This window comes from Psammomys obesus, unplaced genomic scaffold, assembly GCF_907164565.1.
Source record: "Psammomys obesus unplaced genomic scaffold, mPsaObe1.curated_primary_1811, whole genome shotgun sequence".
Classification (NCBI taxonomy): Eukaryota; Metazoa; Chordata; class Mammalia; order Rodentia; family Muridae; genus Psammomys; species Psammomys obesus.
In genome coordinates, this window is record NW_026596046.1 from 35,669,064 (window position 1) to 35,687,347 (window position 18,284).

The 18,284-nt window shown below is 46.7% G+C and overlaps 1 long non-coding RNA gene across 2 annotated transcripts; it reads left to right on the forward strand.

The window, feature by feature from the left end:
* Positions 1-732: 732 nt before the first annotated feature.
* On the forward strand, positions 733-13,714 carry LOC129688287 (uncharacterized). Of its 2 annotated transcripts, XR_008721908.1 has the most exons (5): positions 733-962; positions 1,483-1,590; positions 1,990-2,147; positions 4,559-4,748; positions 12,647-13,714. It is a non-coding gene; the product is annotated as an uncharacterized LOC129688287 (long non-coding RNA). The 2 variants fall into 2 exon arrangements; XR_008721909.1 differs by lacking the exon at positions 1,990-2,147.
* The last annotated feature ends 4,570 nt before the right edge of the window (positions 13,715-18,284 follow it).

Genomic DNA, 18,284 nt, shown 5'->3' on the forward strand with positions numbered 1-18,284 from the left:
GAAGTAGCTGGCAGGAAATCCTCCAGAGCCCCACACGGGACATCCCCATCTCTGAACCTTGACTTAGTCGTGCCTCAGGACCAGGGTCCTGCCCTCATAAGGCCCGGTCATCTGAACAGTCATTGCTGGGGACCCTGCCATTGCCATCACTGTCTTATGCATGAAGGGGGTCTGGGGTTGGAGCCCAGCTGCTAGAGTGCCTGTCTAGCAGACACAAAGCTCCTTAACTTGCACCATTTAAAAGTCAGTATGATGGGCTCAAAAACAAAATTTAAACAAACAAAAACTTCCTTAAGTAGGCCGGGCAATGGTGGCACACACCTTTAATCTTAGCACTCTGGAGGCAGAGGCAGGCAGATCTCTGTGAGTTCGAGGCCAGCCTGGTCTATAGAGCAAGTACCAGAACACCAGGGTTACACAGAGAAAGCCTGTCTCAAAAAACCAAAAATAACAGCAGCAGCAACAACAACAACAACAATACACACACAAAAAAAATAAAAACAATAAAACAAAAACAAACAAACAAAAAAAGTTCCTTAAGCATAAAAAGAGATGACATTGTAAAGATCGCAGATAAGCTGATCATAGCCCTGTGAAAAGCTAATGTTTGTTGGGCCTGGAACTTATTACATAACCCAGGTTGGCTTTAAACTCATGATAATTTTCATGCTTCTGCGCTGACCTCCCAAGGGCTGGTATTGAAGGTATGAGCCACCACGCCCTGCTGCTATTTAGAAGGAAATTAAACGAGAGCTCCAAGACACTGCACCCGGATCAAGTTTAAAAAAGGTTGAGATCCGAGAGGACAGGATCATGATGAGATGCACAGACGCAGATTTGCTGTCAGGCTGCATTTTGGGTCAGAGACCTAAGGTCTAGAATGTAGGAGTTTGACTCATGCCTGTCCTTTTGGAGCTTTGGACACATTTCTTAGGAATGTGAAGACTGCAGGCTCAACCCAGGTGAGTAGACCCAAAGCGGGTCAGATAGTCATGATCCCTGCAGCATAAATGAGGCTGTGGCTTATTAACTCTAGGGCTGAGGGACAGCGACTTTGGGCCCCAGTGGAAACAATGGAGACGTCGCAGGTTTGAGTAAGAATGCTTCTAGAGCTAAGCAGCAAGGGCAGGTGAGTCCAGATAGAAAGTGTATGGATGTGCTCTCTATCCTTAGTTAGGTAGACCACAAGTCCAAGAACCCCTCTATGTTAGGAGAATATGTTAGGAGAAGGAGAGTCTTCTCTCTCTCTCTCTAGTTTTTTTTTTTTTTTTTGAGTTTACTTGTGTGGGAGGTGTGCATGTCTGCCACAGTGCCTGTGTGGAAATCAAAGGACCACTTTCAGGAACTGGTTCTCTCCTTCCATCATGTGGGGCCTGGGTCAAACGCAGGTCATTAGGCTTGATGACACCACCTTTACCTTCTGAGCCATCATGCCAGTCCCAAATCTAATATCTTTTTTTTTTCCCTAATATCTTAAATCAGTCTTTGAATCTGAAGTTTCAGCCAAGAGCACCTAACCTGAAACTACTGGGTGTCAGCAAGCCAGGAGCCAGGCTACAAGCTGTTTGTTCTTCGTGGCTTTATTGCCAGGTGAGGATCAATGTACATTAGGGAAAAAAAAAAATGCTGTCAGTGGGAGGTACAGCCCTGCTGTTCCAAGGTCACTTCTGTTGATCTTAGTTGTTGGCATAAGTTGACAGCTGGAGCCTGGTGCTGGAGTTTGCCCCTGGCCTCCTCACATCTTTATATTACCAGCTCTGGGGCCCAAACCCAACACGGTTTGGAAAAAGAGAAGGGCACAGGTTTGAGAAATGGAGAGACATTGGCTTGAGCCTTAATTTGCTGTGTGGCTGAGAGCAAGGTGCTTTGCCCCTTTGAACCTGGGCAAAAACGTTTGCCTTTGAGGCTGTTATTTAGATAAGAAAAAAAAAAAATGTGTCAAAGGCCTGTTGCATAACAGTAGATGGGACTGCTCTTTCTTCTCCCCAGGAGACAACTCAGGGAGCAGCAATGGGCTGAAGCACCTGGTCACTTAGATCTGGTTGGTGGTTTTGTGGCTCTCTGACTGAGACCTCTGGCAAGTTCTGCACCTTTCTGCTGTTCATCTTGTTGCTTGAAAAATGAGGCAGAGGAACCAGATGATCTTGGTTAGTTTGTGTATCAATATGACACAAGCTAGATAGAGTTATCTGAAAAGAGGGGCCCCTGGGCAACTCTGTAGGGCATTAATGAGATTAATGATTGATGTGGGAGGACCTAGTCCGCTGCCAGCAATGCCACTCCTTAGTAGGTGGGCATGGGCAGTATGTGAAAACAGATGGACACATGCCTTGGTGGCAGATGCCTTTAATCCCAGTATTCAGGAGGCCAAGCACAAGGACCTCTGTGAGTTCCAGGACTCCATAGTGAGTTCCAGCACAGCCAGAGCGTTGTAGAGGGACCCTGCCTCAAAGAAAACAAAACAACAACTACAAAAAGAAAGCAGACAGAACAAGCTGTGAGGAGCAAGCAGGAAACAAGTTTCCTCTGTGGGCTTTGCTTCAGTTCCTGTCTCCAGTTTCTGAGTTTCTGTCCTGTCTTGCCCTCATAACAGACTAGAGACTATAAGCTAGAAAAAGCCTTTTCTCCTCAACTTGGTTTTGGTCATTGTGTTCATCACAGTAATAGAAAGCAACCCCCATCCACCCACATACAGAAAAAAAAAAAGAAAGAAAGGAAAGAAAGAAGAAAGAGAGAGAGAGAGAGAAAGAAAGGAAGGAAGAAAGAGAGAGAGAGGAAGGAAGGAAGGAAAGGAAGGAAGGAAAGAAAGAAAGAAAGAAAGAAAGAAAGAAAGAAAGAAAGAAAGAAAGAAAGAAAGAAAGAAAAAGCCATTCTCCAGCTGCAAAGAGAATACTGGCTGGGTTTATCTTGCCTGAGCATGGCAGGGAAATGCTCTTTCTTGAGAGACAGGCCCCCAGCTTGAAGCTTGATCCTGCTATGATGCACTGAATAACCTAAGGCATGTTCCTCTTCCTGCTGGACTTCAGTCTTCCCATCTATGACATTTCAGTAGGCTCTGAAGCCCCTTTGGCTCTGACGATCTGGGTGCCAAGTTCCGATAGTGTCACACATTCCCAGGTAGAGCTCCTGCGTCTGGGCTCCCAGTCTGCTTGCTCTCACACGCTCCCTGACAGAACTTCTGACCTCCACCCTCACAGTCTCTCCTTCCTTCTTATCCAAGACTGAAGAGCCCACCAGACTGTTCCCCAGTCACTCTCTTCTTGGCACTAAGTGTCTTAGAGTCTCTAGAAGCTTCTCCTTGAAAATCTTAGGAGCCCATCTTGACTCCTTCTCACTCACTTCACAATAAAACATTGGGTACTTGGGGACAGGCCTATAATTGCAGCACTTGGGAGACAGATCCAACAGGGGCCACACCTGAGTTCCAGGACAGACAGAACTACACAGTGAGATCCCGTTTCACCCTACCCCCTAAGAAATAACACTTGTCAGAGGAGTTCCCTGAGCACTGTGGGCTATGCTCTCATCCACCTGTCTGAGACACCCCTTTTTTAGAAACTCTGTAGAGTGCAGGCTGAACGACAGGCACAGAAAAATTTGGCATGTTGCTTGTCCTTGGAAAGTAGCCAGAGTACCAAGGCATCCTGAGCTCTGGTGTATGAGGTGAGAAGAAGGCCCTGCTGGGTTGGTCTGGTCTTGTCCAGTTGGCAAAGGACAGGTGCACAATGTCACACCCTTATGAATACACCAGGGTCATCTGGCCGGCATTGACAGTCTAGCAAACCAGGCTTTGAAAGCATCACCACAGGCTGTGCCCAGCCACTGCCTTCCACCAGAGAGAGGCTATCCAAATGGGAAACCTCGTTCAGCCTGCTAGACCTCCATCAGCCCCATCTAGACATTAGTCTCCTCCTGGAGGCTCAGCCAGACACAGAACTCAAAACTGCCCGGTGCATCAGGGAATAAGGAAAAGGTCTAGAGAGGTTTGGCTAGGCAGCCCCTCAGAGTAGGGGCTCCTTTAGTCACCCTCAGGCTGAGCCCCCATTGTCCATAGAAGTCTATATACTCAGCACACGAGTGTCCCTAGAGGGCCGGAGTTGAGTCATTTTGAGCCCCAGGGCCTGTTTTAGGATTTGGCACAATACGGATACTTCAAATTTCCTTCAATCTCTGCCCTATTTTGAGTCTTCCCAGCACTGACCCATAAGGGCTATAGCGGGGACCTTCTTCCAAAGGAAACAAAGAGGCCTTAGAGTGGGCAGTCCTTGGCCCCAGGGGTGGAATGCTAATGTTAGTCCAAAGCAGGTCCTGAGGGACGTGGGGCCATAGATCTATGGATAAAGCCTTGACAGTCCCTGGCTCTTTTGTTTCTGCCCAAAGGCACTCTCTACACGATTCCTGGGCCCGAGCATATAGGTAGACGTCTGCAGTTTGCTAGCTATCGAGGTATTCAGCTTCGGCGCCAGGCCTCTCCTGGGTGCTGCCCTAGTCTCTTCCCTAGGAACACTCCTGACACTAAGGACCACTGTGGAACACCAAAGTGACCTTTACTCAACAGGCTCCAGCCACGGAAAGGGTGAAGGCCGCGCGCCGTGCTCCACTGGCTGACTGTCGCATGCTGCGTTCCCTGTGAAGCATAGCAAGCCATTACCATGTCCACACGGGATGCCGGAAGAGTTAAGGGTTCAGACCTGGCTCTGTTCACTACCCCTGCTCTGTACCAGGCTCACCAAAACACCTGGGGACAAGTGAGTGCTTCTTTACACATGCAAACCCAGATGTATGCTTCTGCACAAAGAAAAAATGGGTCTCAACACGGGGGGGGGGGGGCGAGGAAACAGAGGCTGTTTTGAAGCAGCAGTCTCTATTAAAAAATACTTTTAAATGCATAAGAAAGTAGCAAGGCTGGGCTCTTTATACCCCTTACCTGGTACCTCTCGTTGTTTGCCCTTTCTTTGGTTGCTGTTGTCCGTTTGTCCCCTGAGACGCTTGCCCTGATTACTCACTACTGTTAACTCAGCTCCAAACTTTACAGTCACGTCTCCTTTCTGTCCCAGGCTAGGTCCTGTCACACAGCCCTCACACCACTCACTCTGCCCTGTGACAGGAGGAACTGACTTCTTCGGTATTGTGCTGGTGTTTTGTTTTGTTTTGTTTTGTTTTGTTTTGTTTTTTTCCTGAGACAGAGTCAAGCTACATAGCCCAGTGTAGTCTGGAATTACTATGTAGACCAGGCTAGCCTCAAAGTTGTAGCAGTCCTTCTTGCCCTCCAAGTGCTGAAATTACAAGTATGACCTAGCATACTCCAACCCAAATGTTTTTTGGTTTTGTTTTGTTTTGTTTTGTTTTGTTTTGTTTTCCAAACAAGAGTCTCTTGTAGCCCAGGGGCTTGGGCTGGATCCTGCTGTTTCTACCTCCCCAGTGCTGTTTTGGGTTTGCTTTGTCCCTCAAGGGTAGGGATAAAATGGAGCAGAGATGGTCCTAGGCCCCCTGCACATTCATAGCAGATGTGCAGCTTAGTCCTCATGTGAGTCCTCCAACAGCCGGAGCAGGAGCTGTCTCTGACTCTGCTGCCTGCCTTTGGATCCCTTTCCCCTGTCCGGGCTGCCTGTCTGGCCTCAGTGGGAGAGGACGCTGCTTGGTCCTGCTGCGACTTGGTGTGCCACAGTGGGTTGGTACCCATGGGGGTCCCCTCCTTCCTTCTCTGAGAAGAAGAGGAGGGGAGGGTGTGGGGCGTGTGAGGGTGTGGCTGGGAGGAGAGAGGAGGGAGGCGGCTTCGATCAGGTTGTAAAGTGATTAAATAAATACATTTTTTAAATATTTGAGGGAAAAAAGTCACCAGTCCTCAAAACACTTCTCAGAGATCTTTCTCGTTCCAGATCCTGACAACGGTTCTCTCCCCTTGGCTGTTCAGGTCTAGAGGTGGCTACAACTTTGCCACCATGAGCTCTAAGTTCCATACTTAAGGGTTCTTTCACACACAATAGGAGCAGCCATGCATGCTCTTTGGTTGGTGGTTCAGTCTCTGTGAGCCCCATGGGCCCAGGTTAGTTGACTCTGTAGGTCTTCCTGTGGTGTCGTGGTTCCCTCTGGCTCTCTCAGTCCTTCCTCCCACTCTTCCACCAAACTCCATGAGCTCGGCCTGTTGTTTAGCTGTGGATCGCTGCATGTTTCCATCAGCTGCTGGATGAAGCCTCCCAAAAGACAGTTGTGCCAGGCTCCTGTCTGCCAGCACAGTATCACCATCACTCTCTTCCCTACCCCCGATCATTAGCCTTGCTGGAGCTGAGGGAGGTTGGGAGTCAACCCTCTTGCTTTACTTACTTTCACTGACTTGTTTTTGTCACCTCTCTTAGAGGTCACATCAATTAGTGGCCCATCCCCAGCCACTGGGCTCTAGACAGCGCTTCTCACACATGGCTCATGGTGGCAATGTTTGTCCAAGTTGTTTTTCAAAATCTTAAAGATAACCTTAAACCGGTGGAATCTACTCCCCCTCACTCGAGTCTCTATGTCTGATGTATGACCCTTTGACTTCAGAGGGTCCAAAACCCCACCCTCCAAACATGCCAACGCTGCCATTTTCTGAAGAGCCGGGAAGGCTGATTACACACATGCAGACCACTGATTACTTTGTTTCACCCCCAGCCATCTTTCCCCACCCCTCAGACCACCCTGCTTCCCTACCCTCTAATTCCTCTAAACTCTAGCCTATGAAAGGCAGCTTTGAAGTTTGAAGAACCTGTTTCCTTACATTTAGCCACTTCTGTGCTGTTGTTGTTTTAAATACGTATCTTTATTATTTTTAATTACTTGTGAGTCTGTGTGTAAGCATATTCGTGTGGAGGCCAGAGATATCAGAACGCTCTGGAGCTGGAGTCACAGGTGATTGACATGAATGCTGGGAATCAAGCTCTCGTCCTTTGGAAGAACACTATGCTTCTTAACTGCTGAGCTATCGCTCAAGCCCCTGTTGTTCTGTTTTACTTGAGATAGAGTCTCACTGTGTAGCCCTGGCTGGCTGGAACTCATAATCTTGACTCAACCTGTAGAGTGCTGTAACTATAGGTCTCTCTCTACTTCCTTCCCTCGATTCCTCGTTCCTTTCCTTCTTTCTCTTTTTGGTTCACTGCTTAATTAATATGGGTCTTATGTAGCCTAGGCTGTCCTTGAGCTCTTAATCCTCCTGCCTCCCCCTCTCCAGTGCTGGGATTACAGGCATGTGCCACTAAGCCTGGCTTCAGGCTGCCTCTTTTTGTTTTGCAAAACCCATTGCTTCAGTTGTTGTCATCCTGATTTAATAACATTCCCACTGGCCGAACCCCAGTCTGGAGCAGGGATCTATAGGAGTCCACCTCCTGGAACACAGAGCAAAGCGGGATGTAGGGAGGAAAGACACCCAGCATGAGGAATCCAGTTTCCACGGAATCTGAGTTTTCTTCAGGAAGTCTTCCCTCTCCATTGTACCCATGGATACTTGCTCTAATTGGGCCAAGTTGTTCTTGTTGTAGCTCAGCACATCATGTCCTCAGGCTCACGGCTCAGAGCTCAAACCTCTTTAATCTTAGCACAAGATGTGTGTCAGGGGGGCGGTGAGAGGTTTCTCCTTTTGATACCTTTAAGTTACACGGATCCTGGCCTCTTCCGGCACTGGTCACTCTTGTGTGTGTCTGTGTGATGGTGTGATGTGTGCTATGGCATACCTGCAGAAGTCAGAAAACAAGCGTGGGTGTCAGTCACTGACTTCCACCTTGTCTGAAGGGTCTTGCTTCCTTGTTCTCTGCTGCGTATGGGCTAACTGGCCGAAGCTTCCAGGAGTTCGTCTGTCTCTCCCGCCCATCCCTCCTGTAGGAGCTCTGGGTGTACTATCTGGTTTTGTGTCAACTCGACACAAGCTAGAGTCACCAGAGAGGAAGGAGCCTCAGCTGAGAAAAGGCCTCCATGAGACCCAGCTCTAAGGAATTTTCTCAATTAGTGATCAGTGGGGGAGGGCCCAGCCCATGGTGGGTGGTGCCATCCCTGGGCTGGAGGTCTTGGGGTCTATAATAACAAGCAGGCTGAGAAAGCCCTGACTAAGCAGCACTCCTCCATGGCCGCTGTGTCAGCTCCTGCCTCCAGGTTCCTGCGTCATTTGAGTTCCTGACTTCCTTCAGCGATGTGGAAGTGTAAGCTGAAAAACCCTTTCCTCCCCAACTTGCTTTTTGGCCATGGTGTTTTGTAGCAGCGATAGAAACCCTAACTAGGACACTGGGAATGCAGACTTTTGCTGGAGCACCCAGCTTTATGTGGGCTCTGGAGAGTCAAATTCATGTCGCCGCACTCACACAGCAGTCGCCTTGTCTACTGGGCCACCTTCCTAGCCCCAGCACGAGCCATCGCAGTCAGGGATGGAAGCGCCAACTGGAGTCTTTGGAATCCATATTTGACTCCTACCATAAACACCCAAGACCCTAGTATGCGCTATCTCGGTGTGCAGCTCTAGGCCCGGTTGCTGCCTTACCCTCCTATCGCACAAACGTAACTCTGTTCAGGTAGCTCCTGGTCTTGAGTGGAGGCCTTGGAACGTGTTAGCCATCCCTCCAGCAACAGTTGCAACTCCAGGAAATCCTGTCTCTGAGGCTGAGGCCAAGGCAGGAGGAAGCGGGAACCTAAATCAGCCCAAAGTAACTGCCCCTTCTGCTTCACCTCTTCCTGAAAAGACTCTAGTTGCTTAATAAATCACATGTCCTTCAGACTGGATTAAATGGCAGTTTCCAGTTGGGGACACATAAGGAAGTTTGGGGGTTTCCTGACACCCATCCCCTGTGTGCCTGTTTTTCACTGACTGCTTTTAGTAATTCCCATTTCTGCTATCAACACCCTGGTTTCCCTCTGGGAAACCGCCCTGCCCCCACTCCCAGCTTCAGGAGTTCCTGTGTAGCTGATACCTAACTCTGTCAACTCCAGCAGTGGGGAAATAACCCAGTCATGAGACTCAGTCTGGGAGTTTTCCTCAGAGATTCGGGAAGAAACACTCTTTCCAGGAAGACTGATGACATCAAGATGGAACTTTTTGGGGACATCTTGTTAGCACATGAGAAGAGTGACAACTGAAAGAGGAACCAACCCAGAGAAGGCAGGGGGGGTGAGGTGGGAGCAGATTCTTGGTGATTGGATATGTGCACGTGGATCTAGCTGCTCTCTATGCCTGCCTCCTCCTGGGGTTCAGGCTGCTGTGAGTGGACAAGCCTACCCTCCCCCTTTACGGCTCTGGATTTTGTTTCTTTGATGGGCTTACCTCATTAAAGATGAATTTCCATGATTTTCAGTCAAAGGGATCCTGATTAGGAGCTAGGCTATAGCTCAGTGGGTAGAGTGCTCGCCTGGCTAGAGTTCATGAGGTCATTAGTTCAATCCTTAGCACTTCATAGAACCCCTGGGAAGGCAGAGGCCGGAGGAGCAAAAGTCCAAAGTCATCCTCAGCTGCACAGTGAGGCTGAGGCCAGCCTGGACTACATAAAACCCCATAACGACAGCAAGAGAATTCCAGTCGGAACACCTGCAAAACCCCTTCTTAGTCAGCCCAGAGGGTGGACCCTACAGTTGAGTCTTCTTCTAGCTTTAAGATAATGTAGTGAGGGCATCTGCATTTGAAGGCATCTGCATTTGAAGGCATCTGCATTTGAAGGGCGCTTCATGGGGAGAAGAGGCAGGTGCGTATTTGGTTCTATATTTAGGATGATGACTGAATGCCAGACTCAACTGAGAACTGAACTTCCCAGGTGTACATGGTGGCATAAACCTCTAATCCCAGTACTTGGAAAGTGGAGGCAGAGGAATCAGGCTTCCCATCAAAATTCCTGGCTAAGATCCCCATGTGAAAGGACCCTGGAGCTATCCCTGACACTGGGTGTGTTGGGGAACTGTTTTCCATAAAGAAAAAATAATAATCCCTTGAGCTGCCTAGTTATAGCTTCCTTAAAAGGCTTGATAGAAGTTGTTATATATGATCATACTTACTTGATTTTTTAAATCATTGAATATGCCTAGGATGTAAAATTATATCATGAAAAATTACTTATATATCACAAAGAAAAAAACTGTCAACTTGAAAGCTTCTGTCTTTTAGGTTTATTAAGGTATAATTGAGAAATAAAAATTAAAAATATTCAAGGCATGTGTTCTAGTTGTTTTATAGTGTGATAAAATGCTGACCAAAACTGACTTGTAGAAAAAAGTCTTACAATCTGTAATCCATCATGAAGGGAAGTCAAAGCAGGAACTCAAGGCAGGAATTGAAGAAGACTCCTCTGTGGAATGCTGCTTACTGGCTTGCCCCCCATGGCTCTCTCAGCTTTTTTTTGTTTTTAGGCAGGATTTCTCCGTGTAGCCCTGGCTGTTCTGGAACTGGTTCTGTAGACCAGGCTGGCCTCAAACTTGCAGAGATCCACCTGCCTCTGCCTCCCAAGTGCTATGATTAAAGGTGTGCTCCACCACTTCCTGGCTTCTCTCATCCTTTTTTATATAAGCCCAGACTACTGCCCAATGATGGTACTCTCCACAACGGGCCAGGGTCCTCCACATCAATCATTAGTCAAGAAAATGCTCTATAGACTTGTCTACAGATCAGTTTGATGGAGGCATTTTCTTAATTGAGGTTCCTCCTTTCTAGATGACCTTAGCTTGTGACGCATTGACAAAAGCAAAGCAAAACCAAACCTAACCAGCACAGCGTGCAATGTGATGGTTTTTATGTAGGTGTACACTGTAAAATGTTTACTATAGTCAAGCTGATTATCCACCACCTACAGCTACTTACATTCTCTGAAACAAACAGAAATTCTTACCTTGAATTGTATTTCTGGAGAAGCAAACAGAGAGCCAGCTGGCAAATCCTACTCTTAACTGGAGACTGCCAGTTCTCAAATTCTTTCCTTTTCCTTCCTTTCTTCCTCTCTTCTTTCTTTTTATTTATTTATTTATCTATTTATTTTTTATGTGTATGTGTGTTCTGTCTGTGTGGGTATATATATACCAGATATGGGTCTAGCACCTGTGGAAGCCAGAAGAGGGTGCCAGGTCCCCTGAAGCTGGTGTTAGGGTTGCTTGGCAGCTGCTGCATAGGCACTGGAGCCCGAACCCAGGTCCTGTGCGAAAGAAAACATCAAATCTGTTAACTGTTGGAACACCTCTCTAGCCCCACCCCATCCCCTTTTTATGGACAGAATCTCCTTCTGTAGTCCAGGCTGGCCTGATACATTTTATGTAAGCCAGGCTAGCCTTGAACTTATAATAATCTTCCTCAGCCTCTCTAGTGCTGGGCTTACAAACCTGAGTCACCACGCCTTACTCAAGAGTCAGTCCTCTTAATAAATGGTTTTTCTGTTTACATCAGTCAGTTTATTCTGTTTAGTACCTGTCAACCCTGCTGATACAGTGGGTCCCAGCCAAAGCTCTGCTTTTATGTGACCTCTGCCAACTCAGCTAACTCAGATTTCCCTCCATTATCTCTTCTTTGAGTTTTGTTTGTTTGTTGTTTTGTTTTGAGACAGAGTCTTGAAATGTATAACCCTGGTTGGCCTCAAACTCAATATATAGACCAGGCTGACCTCAAACTTGGAATTATTCTTCTCAATTGCCTTTCAAGAGCTAGAATTACAGGCATGCGTCCGTCACTATTCCACTAATACTTAAGTGTTCCAAGTACCTGATACCTGCATTTAGTTTTAAACAATGCCTGATCTGAGGGCCAGTACATGGCTCAGTTTGTAAAATGTTTGGTATGCATGTATGGAGGCCTGGGTTTGATCCTCAGAACCCAGCTAAAGTGAAAAAGAGAACCGATACCACAAAGTTGTCCTCTGACTGCCACAAAAATGATGTGGCATGTATGAGAGAGAAAAAGCAAACAGATAGTCATGGTGTCACGTGCCTGTAATCCCAGCACTTGAGAAGAGGCAGGAGGATCCAGAGTTCAAAGCCAGCCTTGCCTACAGAATGAGTTCGGGGCCATTCTGTCCCTGGATACCATGTCTCCCCCTCTCCCCATTATGCCCAGCTTCCTGTGGATCTATCTTCCTATTTACCTACCTACCTATCTGTCTATTTACGGTTTTTCTAAACAGGGTTTCTCTGTGTAGCCCTGGCTGTCCTGGAACTCACTCTGTAGACCAGTTTGTCCTAGAACTTAGAGATCCTCCTGCCTCTGCCTCTGCCTCCTGAGTGCTAAGTTTAAAGATGTGCACCCAGCTCTGGATACCAATTTTTAAAAGGCAAATGACTGAACAAATGAAAGCAATCAGTTGCTCCAGTAAACATGAGGATTTGTTGCATGGAGGCCTGGGGCAAGAAAAGGTCAGACATGGAGGTGGACATGCAGCTGAGTGAAGGTGTGATGGGTAAGAGCCGACCCTTGTTTCTGCTTTTCCTGCACTTTTTCCTTCTTTCTTTCTTTTTCTGCGTGTAGTCAAGGTTTGGTTTTCAACACAAGGTCTTCTCACATTGCCTAGGCTACCCTGGAACTCCCAACTCAGGCAGCCTCCGGAGAAGGTGAGGCTGCAGGTGTGCGCCACCATTCTCAGATGAGCGGAACGATTTTTTGTTTGATGGGTATGGAAAGGACTATGGGTTAAAGATTCCTTTTACCTAACCGAGATTTTTATTTTAGGTGACCTGCACGCCAGGCATGTACTCACAGTGAACCCGACAAGGGCAGACGGGATACCTGCACGACTGAAGGCCACAGCTACCACTAGGTTTGCCTGGCCAGCGCCCACACTTCCTCTGAGCTCCATCCTGGGTGGGCAGAAAATGCTGTCTTCTTTGTAAGTAGAGGTTGCCTGTTTGGTAAAGAAAATCTCCCTCTTCTCCACAAAGTATTTATCTTCTCAAGCATCTTTCTAAATTGCCTGGGTTCCACCAATAGAATCGTGCTTTTTACACACAGCTGAGAAACTGTTGAGCTGGGGAATTCCAGTCTCTTGTTTGGATTGCTTTGCATTCGAAACAAGCATATTTCCTGGTAGAATGCAACAGAAGTCAGAAAAAGATATGCGTATGGTGCTCCAATAGCTAGATTAGTTCACTGTCAGGTCTTCTGATTCTTAAATTGTGTGTGTGTGTGTGTACACGCATGTGTGTGCAATCTCCATAGAGACCAGAAGACAACATTGGATTCTACAGAACCAGAGGTACAAGCAGTTATGAGTCTTGGAGCAGGCACTAGGGACAGTTGTGAGTTGCCTGACAAGAATGCTGGGGCTCAAATTCTGGTCCTCTGGAAAATCAGTACGAGCTCTTAACAGCTGAGCCACTGCTCTAGCCTCACCCTGCCTTAAGACGATGCTGAGACTCAGAGCCAAACTTTGGGCAGAGTGAGGGGATCTTATGAAAGAAGGGGGAGATAGAAAGACCTGGAGGGGACAGGAGCTCCACAACAAACCAAAAACTATGGGCATAGGGGTCTTTGCTGAGACTGATAATCCAACCAAGGACCATTCATGGATATAACCTAGAACCCCTGCACAGATGTAGCCCATGACAGTTCAGTGTCCAAGTGGGTTCCCTAATAAGGGAAACAGGGGCTGTCTCTGACATGAACTCAGTGGCTGGCTCTTCGATCACCCCCCCCTGATGGGGGAGCAGCTTTACCAGGCCACAGAGGAAGACAATTTAACCAGTTCTGATGAAACCTGATAGGCTAGGATCAGATAGAAGGGGAGGGAGGAGGACCTCCCCTATCAGTGGACTTGGGGAGGGGCATGGGAGGAGAAGAGGGAGGAAGGGTGGGATGGGGGGGTGAAGGGGGGCTACAATTGGTATACAAAGTGAATATACTGGAATTCATACAAAAATTAATTAATTAAAAAAAAGAATGATTTAGATTCAGATTTTTGGCTTTTGCACCAGGCCAAAACTCAGGTTGAGTATTTTCAAAACTATTCTAATCTATTTTCCTGAATTGCATTCCTAATTTGTCTCAAATAAATGTATTTTTTTTTTTTTCAGTAATGGGGAATCACATTCAGGGCCATGTGCGAGAACACTAGGCCTGTGCCCTACCATTAAGCTATACCACCAAGTACTAATTTTTTTGTTTTGTTCTGGAGTAGGTTGATAAAAACAAAACCTTCCGATGCAATCCTTAAAACCCAGCACTTGGGAAGCAGAGGCAGCCAGATCTCTGTGAGTTTGAGGCCAGACAGGACTACATAATAAAACCCTGCCTCAAAAACAAACAAAACACCAAAACCAAACTAAAACAACCCTAAGCAGAGTGTAGTGGTTCCATGCCTGTAATGACAGCACTCTTTCAGAGGCAGGAGGCTAGAGTTAGTGAGCATGGGCTACATAGGGGGCCCTAGCTTAAGAAAACAAAGTAATACAAAAAGTTTACAAAAGTGGGATGGTACTAAAAGTAAAGCAAATGTAATCTGTAATCTGACCTGAGATGGAAGATAGCAGCCAAACTTACCAAGCAGGCCAATAGCAGCTGACGCTTGCTCTATTTTAACCCTAAACAAAAGAAGTAACTTAAAATAACACAGATGTTAACTAACCCGCTATTTTTCTCTTTTGCTTCCTGTACCCACCTTAGGAGGAAAGTGACTTTGAAATGACCAGTTTGCTTTGTGTGTTTTCTTTCTGCTTTCTTCAAGTCTTTTCCTCTGTATAAAGCTAGGCTCGGCTTGGTGGTAGCTCTGTGGTAGTGTGCTTTCCTGGAAGCTTGGCTCAGCACTACTGAAAAGCCAGTCAAGAACACTAACCTCTTCTATTTGGTTCATTGAAACACATACTATGTCCTGATTTTAGAATGAAAAAATAAAACCAACTAATATGTGTAAAAAAGTTTTGTCACTAAAATTCTTTTTACATTAATTATTTATTTCATGTATGTGTGTGGGCCTGGGCATGACACATGTGAAGGGGTCGGAGGACAGCTGGTAGTCAGTTTTCTCCTACCTTCTTGTCAACTCAGGTTGTCAGTCTTGGTGGCAAGTGTCCTTATCCACCGAATCATCTTCCCTTCTTACCCTTTGATAGCTCATTATACCAATTTTATGTAGCAACTGAGCTCCCTGAGAAGGGAACTGGCTGGGCACTGGCTGGGCAAGCTATGACAGAAGGAGTAAACAGGAAACAAAAAGGGTTGTTCTGTTTTTGAGACCAGGTCTTCTCATGTAGCTCAGTCTGGCCTTGAACTTTCTGTATAGCCAAGGATGACTTTGAACTCCTGATTCTCCAGACTTCATCTCCCAAGTACATCAGCCCTGAACTGAAATCTTTTGAAAATTTAATGTGTGTGTGTGTGTGTGTGTGTGTGTAAGAGAGAGAGAGAGAGACAGACAGACAGACAGATGTGTGAATGTGGGTGCACAAATGCCGTGGGGGTTGTGTAGAAGTCAGAGAATAAGTTTGTGTAGCTGATTTTCTCCTTTAACAGTCTGCCTTAATTACTTTTCTACTTCTGTGATAAAACACAATGACCAAGGCGACTTATAAGAGGAAACATTTCATTTGGGCTCATGATGCCAAAGGATTAGAGTCCATGTCATCATGGCAGGAAATGTGGCCGCTGTCAGGGAGGCAGGTGCTGGAGCAGTAACTGAGAAGTCACACCTTGAGGCAGTAACGACAAAGGAGGGGGATGGGGAGAGTGGGGAAAGGCTAACTGGAAATGGCCTGGGCTTTTGAAACCTCACACCTCCTAATTTCTCCCTGACAGTTTCACCAGCCGGGGACCAAACATTCAAATATATGGGGCTGGAAAGACGCTCAGCAGTTAAGAGCACTTGCTCTTACAGAGGACCTGGGTTGATTCCAGCACCCACATGGCAGCTCTAACCATGTATAATGGGATCTAGTGTCCTCTTCTGCTCTGCAGACATACTTGCAGAGAAAGCACCCATATACATAAAATGCATAAACAAATACATCTTAAAGAAAAAAGAGTAATTACACAAGTCTATGGAGGCCATTCACATTCAAACCACAGAGTCCCAGAGATGAACTCAAGACATCAAGCTTGTGTGGTGAGAGCTTTACCCTCTGAGCCATCTGGCCCCCAATGGACAGATCTCTTGAGTGCTGTCTTGTGCTGTGGTCCTGGGCAAGAGTTTATGGTAGGATTCTGAAGATGACTAGCAGCATTGAAAAGTGGGTAAGGATTCATGGGGATGTGGGCTCCCTCCCTCTTTCCTCAATGCTGCCTGCCTGAGGACAGGGAGGGTAACATGGTCCTCTGTTCTCCCTTGCCCTGCCTCACTTCTGGGAGCTACAGGAACAATGAATTTGAGAACCATAAGTTACAAGTATGGTCGCTTCACTAGTTTAAAGTACAAATTATGGTCACATTCTCCGCCCCACCATTAACTGCTTGAGGTTTCAGAGAGCTTATCAGCCGGGCAATCTGACCCGAGGGAGGCTTTTCTTCTACCCCAAAGAATTGTTCAACCCTGGAGGACAATTGTGCTTCATGCAGGGGCTCTGTTGAGCACTGGTCTTCCACTTCAGGGCCTAGAACACTAGTGTCAGGAACACATGACCAAAATCCTTTTTTTTTTTTTTTTTTTTTTTTTTTGGCGATGGTCTCACAATGCAACCTTGCTGGCATGGAACTCAATATGCAGACGAAGCTGGTCTTGAATTTATGGGACTCCTCTGGCCTAGCCCTCCCGAATGCAGGGCTTAGCAAGGGTGTGCCTCCACAGCCTGCTCATTCACTAGCTTGAGCTCTAACAATTTGTTTTGTTTTTCAAGACGTGGTTTCTCTGTGTAGCCTTGGCTGTCCTAGAACTCACTCTGTAGACCAAACTGGCCTTGAACTCAAAGATCGACCTGCCTCTGCCTCCTGAGTCTGGGTTTAAAGGCATGCACCACCACTCCCCTGCTGGCTGAGTCTTCATCCTATGGTTGAGTCTGGTCACCACTCTAAAATGCATTCCTACCAGTAAATTCTTAGGTACGCAGGGACAATTTTTTTTTTTTACTTTGTCTGTCTTCTTTTAGATTTATTTATTCTATTTCATGTGTATGAGTGTTTTGTCTATACGTATGTAGTAAGTGTGTCATGTACATGCCTGGTGCCCATGGAAGCCAGAAGAAGTCTTTGGATTCCCTAGAACTGGAGTTTGGGATGGTTTTGAACCATAATGTGGGTAATGGGAATCAAACCTGGGTCCTCTGTAAGGGCAACATGTAGCATCTTAATGGCTGAGCCATCTCTCCAACCCCCAGGGACTCGTTCTGAATGACCATTTAGGAAGGGGTCATCTTTGGATGGAGTCTAATAACTTGGGGGTTCACAGGGATGAGACTAGACCTTTCTCACAAGTGTCACCTGCAATCACAGCCTTACCTTCCTCCCTAGTTTCAGTGCTTCCCTGAGTGGCAGCGTTTGTCGGGGCCCAAAGTACTCTGTTTTGTTCTCTCAGGGCCTGTTTACACTTGATAATCTCAAGACTGCCAAATCAGAGCCAGCCTCCTCCAAGGTGACTTGTGTCCCCAAGGACAAGGACAAGAAACTCTCCGCCCCTGTTATACTTGTCCTTCTCTGGGCTAGTTCTCCAGAAAATAAGGGGCTTCAGAAATAATTTGAGGTATTTTTACTTTGTGCCAACTTGACTCAGAAGGGTCTCAGGGACTTCTGTGTGAGAGAAAACCCTCAGACAGGGGCACCCGCCACATACAGACCTCAGCCTCCTGACACTCACCAGGTCCTTTTGCCTGAACTTAGCAGGAGACTTCGGGCAACACTGCCTCTGATAGAAGGATCTGGGTGCTAATAAAATATGTTTAAAAGCAATGCAAAACAGACTAGGACATTCATAATTTCAGGGCTGGGTAGGTTAAGGCAGGAGGATTCTAACAAGTTTGAGGTTAGTCTGGGCCATATATTAATTTCTAGGATAGCTTGGACTACAGAAGAATGAAACAAACAAAACAAACAAACAAAAATCACCACCACCAACAACCAAATTAAAAAAAAAAAAACAAAACCAACAAACCAAATAAACAAAAAAACATCATCATCATCAACAACAACAACAAAAAGGGGACCAGCAAAATGGCTCCATGAGTGAAGGTGCCAGCTGCTGAGCTGGACAACCTGAGTTCAGTTTCTTTTTCCTTTTGCTTTTCTTTCTTTCTGTTTCTTTTCTTTTTTTGAGACAGGGCTTCTCTGTGTAGCCCTGGCTGTCCTGGAACTCACCCTGTAGACCAGGTTGTCCTCGAACTCACAGAGATCTGCTTGCCTCTGCCTCCTTAAGTGCTGGAATTAAAGATGGCCTGCCTCTGAGTTCAGTTAC